The following is a 5,927-nucleotide window of genomic DNA, read 5'->3' on the forward strand; positions in this document are numbered from 1 at the left end:
AGGAATCTCCACACTGTTCTCCATAGTGGCTGTACTAGTTTGCATTCCCACCAACAGTGTAAGAGGGTTCCTTTTCTCCACACCCTCTCCAGCATTCATTGCTTGTAGACTTTTGGATTGCAGCCATTCTGACTGGCATGAAATAGTACCTCACTGTGGTTTTGATTTGCATTTCTCTGATAATGAGTGATGTTGAGCATCTTTTCATGTGTTTGTTAGCCATCTGTATGTCTTCTTTGGAGAAATGTCTGTTTAGTTCTTTGGCCCATTTTTTGATTGGGTCGTTTATTTTTCTGGAATTGAGCTTCAGGGGTTGCTTGCATATTTTTGAGATTAGTTGTTTGTCAGTTGCTTCATTTGCTATTATTTTCTCCCATTCCGAAGGCTGTCTTTTCACCTTACTTATATTTTCCTTTGTTGTGCAGAAGCTTTTAATTTTAATTAGGTCGCATTTGTTTATTTTTGCTTTTATTTCCAGTATTCTGGGAGATGGGTCATAGAGGATCCTACTGTGATTTATGTTGGAGAGTGAAATATCAAGTGATTTGATGCATGGATGTAAAATTAATGTCCTAATATTTTCTATATAAAAAAAATAAGTTGTATGGTCAAGGTAGGCTATGGTTTTTCCAGTAGTCATGTATGGATTCCAACAAAGGTCTGTCTAGTCAAGGCTATGGTTTTTCCAGTAGTCATGTATGGATCTGAGAGTTGGACTTTAAAGAAAGCTGAGCACCGAAGAATTGATGCTTTTGAACTGTGGTGTTGGAGAAGACTCTTAAGAGTCCTTTGGACTACAAGGAGATCCAATAAGTCCATCCTAAAGGAAATCAGATCTGAATGTTCATTGGAAGGACTGATGTTGAAGCTGAAACTCCAATACTTTGGCCACCTGATGCAAAGAACTGACTCACTGGAAAAGACCCTGATGCTGCAAAAGATTGAAGGTGGGAGAAGGGGACGATAGAGGATGAGATGGTTGAATGGCATCACTGACTCAATGGCCATGAGTTTGGGTAAACTCTGGGAGTTGGTGATGCACAGGGAGGCGTGGCATGCTGCAGTCTATGGGGTTGCAAAGAGTCACACGACTGAGTGACTGAACTGAACTGAATGGTCAAGGCAAATACTGAGGTCAAAAGCATTTATTTATCCAATAATTATAGCTCTGGTGAATCAATTCCATGTTGAATAGATCCAGTTAGAAATGAATCACCTAATCTACACAGCAATCCATATGAGAGAAAACATGGCAGCCAATGCAACCACCTCAACACAGCTGAAATCTCTTTGATGTTTGATGCAAGTTGTAACTTGAGTAGAAGCTAACACGATCAAGCTTTGTAAGTCTTTTAAGGATTGCCAAATCAGTTTATCTCTCCTTCTGGGAAAAGCAGATTTTCCACATGTACTTATTCAGTACTAATACTTCAGTCATCTCTTTGGCATGGTGCATGGCTAGTGCCCAGTATAGCCATTTAACTTCTGTAAAACCGGATCTCACCCCCTGGCCTAGCAATTTACTCTTTGCTTCTAAACATTGCAACTCCACAAGGTTGATTTTCAACCTGTGTCTTCTTTTTGAGAACCATTGCTTTAAACTCTAAGTATGAGATTCTCTGGGCTTCCCAGGTGGCTCAGTAAAGAATTCGCCAGTAATGCAGATGTGGGTTCAATCTCTGGGTCAGGAAGATCCTCTGAAGTAGGAAATGGTAACCTACTCCTGTCTTCTTGCCTGGAGAATCCCGTGGGCAGCAGAGCATGGTGGGCTACAGGCCATAGGGTAGCCAAGAGTCAGACATAACTGAAGCGACCTAGCACATATACACACATGGGCTGAATTGTGTCCCTAAAATTCATATGCTGAAGCCTGATGTGGTATTATTTGGATAGAACCTTTGAGACATAATTAGATTTAGATGAAGTCATGAGGGTGGGGCCCTCATGCTATATTTAGCACCCTTCTAAGAGGGGAACCCAGAAGATTTGTAGTCTGTGAGCACACAGTGAGATGATAGCTGTCTGCAAGCCAGAAGTCAACTATGCTGCCATCCTGATCTCAGAACTCCAGGTTCCAGAACTGTGAGGAGATAAATTTCTGTTAAGCCACTCAGCCTGTAGTGCTTATTATGGGGGGCCTAGCTGACCAAGACAGCAAACAACTTGGATCATTTTCTCTATGGTAACTCTCATAAATATTTCTGAAAAGGCTCTGCAGTGGGAACCAAAGGAATCTGGGCTTTGCTGAAAATAAATGTATGTTTAGTAAATTGGCACATTACAATTTATGGAACTACAAGTCACAAATTGGTGATAGGACTCTACCTTGTCTAGGCTTGTCCTATCTTTCACCTTGAATTTTCATTTCAGTTTTTGTCAGATTCTAGGACAGCACATGACTGAATATATACAGTTAGTCATTGACAATAGGGCTTCCCTGGTATCTCGGGAGTAAAGAATCCACCTGCCAATGCAGGAGATGAGGGTTGGCTCCCTAGATTTGGAAGAGCCCCTGGAGAGGGAAATGGCAACCCACTCTAGTATTCTTGCCTGGAGCATCCCAGGGACAGAGGAGCCTGACAGGCTGCCGTCTGTGGGGTCGCACAGAGTCGGACACGACTGAAGTGCCGCCGCCGCCGCAGCAGCAGCAGCAGCAGAGATCATAAGCTATTCAGTTGCTCAGTTGTTTCTGATTCCCTGGACTGCAACACCCCAGGCTTCCCTGTCCTTCACTATCTCCCAGAGTTTGCTCAAACTCACATTCATTGAGTCGGTGATACTATCCAACCATCTTCTCCTGCTACCCTCATTCTTTCCCAGCATCAGGGTCTTTTCCAGTGAATCAGCCCTTCCTATCAGGTGGCCAAAGGATTGGAGCTTCAGCTTTCAGTATCAATCCTTCCAATTTATATTCAGAGTTGATCTCCTTTAGGATTGACTGGTTTGATCTCCTTGCTGTCCAAGGGACTCTCAAGAGTCTTCTCCAACACCACAGTTCAAAAGCATCAACTCAGGCACTCAGCCTTCTTCATGGTCCAACTCTCACATCCATACATGACTACTGGAAAAACTATAGCCTTGACTATATGGACCTTTGTCTGCAAAGTGATGTCTCTGCTTTTTAATATGCTGTCTAGGTCTGTCATCGGAGAAGGCAATGGCACCCCACTCCAGTACTCTTGCCTGTAAAATCCCATGGATGGAGGAGCCTGGTGGGCTGCAGTCCATGGGGTTGCTAAGAGCTGGACACGACTGAGCGACTTCACTTTCACTTTTCACTTTCACACATTGGAGAAGGAAATGGCAACCCACTCCAGTGTTCTTGCCAGGAGAATCCCAGGGACAGGGGAGCCTGGTGGGCCTCGTCTATGGGGTCACACAGAGTCGGACACGACTGAAGTGACTTAGCAGCAGCAGCAGCAGCAGCAGGTCTGTCATAGCTTTCCTTCCAAGGAGCAAACATATTTTAATTTCACGACTGCAGTCACCGTCCACAGTGATTTTGGAGCCCAAGAAAATAAAGTCTGCCACTGTTTCTACATTTTCCCCCTCTGTTTGCCATGAAGTGATGGGACTGGATGCCATGATCTTCGTTTTCTGAATGTTGAGTTTTAGGCCAGCTTTTCCACTCTCCTTTCACTTTCATCAAGAGGCTCTTTTGTTCCTCTTCACCTTCTGCCATTAGGGTCATAAGAGTGGGGGCCTAATCCGATGTGGCTGGTGTCATCATAAGAAGAGGAGGAGACGCCAGGGGTATACACACAAAGAGGAGGCCACGTGAGGAAACAGTAGGCCATCTACAAGCCAGAGGGAGGCATTGGGAGAAACCAAACTTTCCAACACTTTGATCCAGGGCCTCTAGCCCCCAGAACTGTGAGAAAATTAATGTCTATTGTTTCAGCCACTCTGTGATATTTTATATGGCAGCCCAAGCAGACTGATATAATGGCTGGAATGGTAGCACCACGTGGGAGTGAGGTGAGGATTACATGTGGCTAAGGCAGTGTTCGGTTCCTAGACAGCACTCCAAAAATGCAAGCTGTTATTTGTGGCTCAGAAAGAAGAGAAGGAAAATCAAAGAGCAAGAAGAGAATCAGTAATTATTTAAAATCTGTATGCCAAACACTTTGCATATGTAACCTACTTTTATTTGCAAACCATCCCAGTCTTGCAAATAAGAAAACCTGAAGCCTGAAAAGATTCTGTAAGTTGTTGGAAGTCACACAGAAGGGGGCAGAATCAGGAATCCGGCCTTAAAATCTGTGTTCTTTCCACTGTGCCATGCTACCAACTGGAGTAGCTTCCTAGATGCCAAAGGTTGTTAATGAAAGAGGTCCATTCTAGATGATTTCTGCAGCAGACACACAGCCAGGAGCTTGGCTCCTGCTCTAGGAATGTTTCCCTGCCCACACACGCACGTTCGTTCCCCTGCCAGGCTAGGCCACACAGAGGCCTGCAGTCAGAGTCAAACACCTTTTCAAAAAGGACTTTTTAATCTGCTCAAGTGCCTGACCAAGTATTTCACTTAACACTCCAGAGCTCTGCGCCAAAGGCATGAGCCCTGTTTGGCCTCAGGAACAGTGAGGGTGTGTTAACCATTAGATGGGCTCTTCCTCAGGGCTTCCCTGGTGGCTCAGATGATAAAGAATCTGCCTGTGTTGCTGGAGACCCAGGTTCGATACCTGGGTTGGGAAAATCCACCGGAGAAGGGAACGGCAACCCACTCTGGTATCTTGCCTGGAAAATTCCATGGACTGAGGAGCCTGGCAGGCTATAATCCATGGGGGTCACAATGAGTTAGACATGACTGAGCGACTAAGGTGACAAAGCATATGTCTTATTCTGATGGCGAGGCCCTGCCTCACTGGTAGAAGAGTTGAAAGTTGGGGAGACTGGTGGCTCAGACGGTAAAGCCTCTGTCTACAATGCGGGAGACCTGGGTTCGAGCCCTGGGTTGGGGAGATCCCCTGGAGAAGGAAATGGCAACCCACTCCAATACTATTGCCCAGAAAATCCCATGGACAGAGGAGCCTGGCAGGCTGCAGTCTATGGGGTCACAAAGAGTCGGACATGACTGAGTGACTTCACTTCACTTCACTAGGTAGATAGGTGTACAGACAGTTGCCTGGGTCGGGAGGAGGTAACTGCAGAATGAACCCCGACTGGCCGCGCGGATGGTGTCCCACTCGTGAGACACTTTTGTATTCTACTTTAACCAAAGGAAATGTCTGCCAAGTGAAATGACTAGATTTTACATAGTTGTTGTCCAGTCTTGAAGTCACATCTGACTCTTTGTGACCCCGTGGACTGCAGCACTCCAGGCTTCCCTGTCCTTCACTATCTCCTGGAGTGTGCTCAAATTCACACCCAATGAGTTGGTGATAACTATCTAACCATCTCATTTTCTGCCTCCCTCTTCTCCTTTTGCCTTCAATTTTGTGTAGTTCAGTTCACTTCAGTTCAGTTGCTCAGTCGTGTCCGACTCTTTGCGACCCCATGAATCGCAGCATGCCAGGCCTCCCTGTCCATCACCAACTCCCAGAGTTCACTCAGACTCACGTCCATCGAGTCAGTGATGCCATCCAACCATCTCATCCTGGGTCGTCCCCTTCTCCTCCTGCCCCCTATCTCTCCCAGCATCAGAGTCTTTTCCAATGAGTCAACTCTTCACATGAGGTGTCCAAAGTACTGGAGCTTCAGCTTTAGCATCATTCCTTCTAAAGAAATCCCAGGGTTGATCTCCTTTAGAATGGACTGGTTGGATCTCCTTGCAGTCCAAGGGACTCTCAAGAGTCTTCTCCAACACCACAGTTCAAAAGCATCAATTCTTCGGCGCTCAGCCTTCTTCACAGTCCAACTCTCACATCCATACATCACCACAGGAAAAACCTTAGCCTTGACTAGACGGACCTTAGTCGGCAAAGTAA

General features: G+C 45.7%; 1 protein-coding gene across 1 annotated transcript in view; it reads left to right on the forward strand.

The window, feature by feature from the left end:
• The window catches only part of ARNTL2 (aryl hydrocarbon receptor nuclear translocator like 2), a 53,108-nt gene that overhangs the window by 29,680 nt on the left and 17,501 nt on the right, over positions 1–5,927 (forward strand). The window lies entirely within an intron of this gene.

The sequence above is a fragment of the Oryx dammah genome, unplaced genomic scaffold (genome assembly GCF_014754425.2).
Source record: "Oryx dammah isolate SB20612 unplaced genomic scaffold, SCBI_Odam_1.1 HiC_scaffold_29, whole genome shotgun sequence".
Classification (NCBI taxonomy): domain Eukaryota; kingdom Metazoa; phylum Chordata; class Mammalia; order Artiodactyla; family Bovidae; genus Oryx; species Oryx dammah.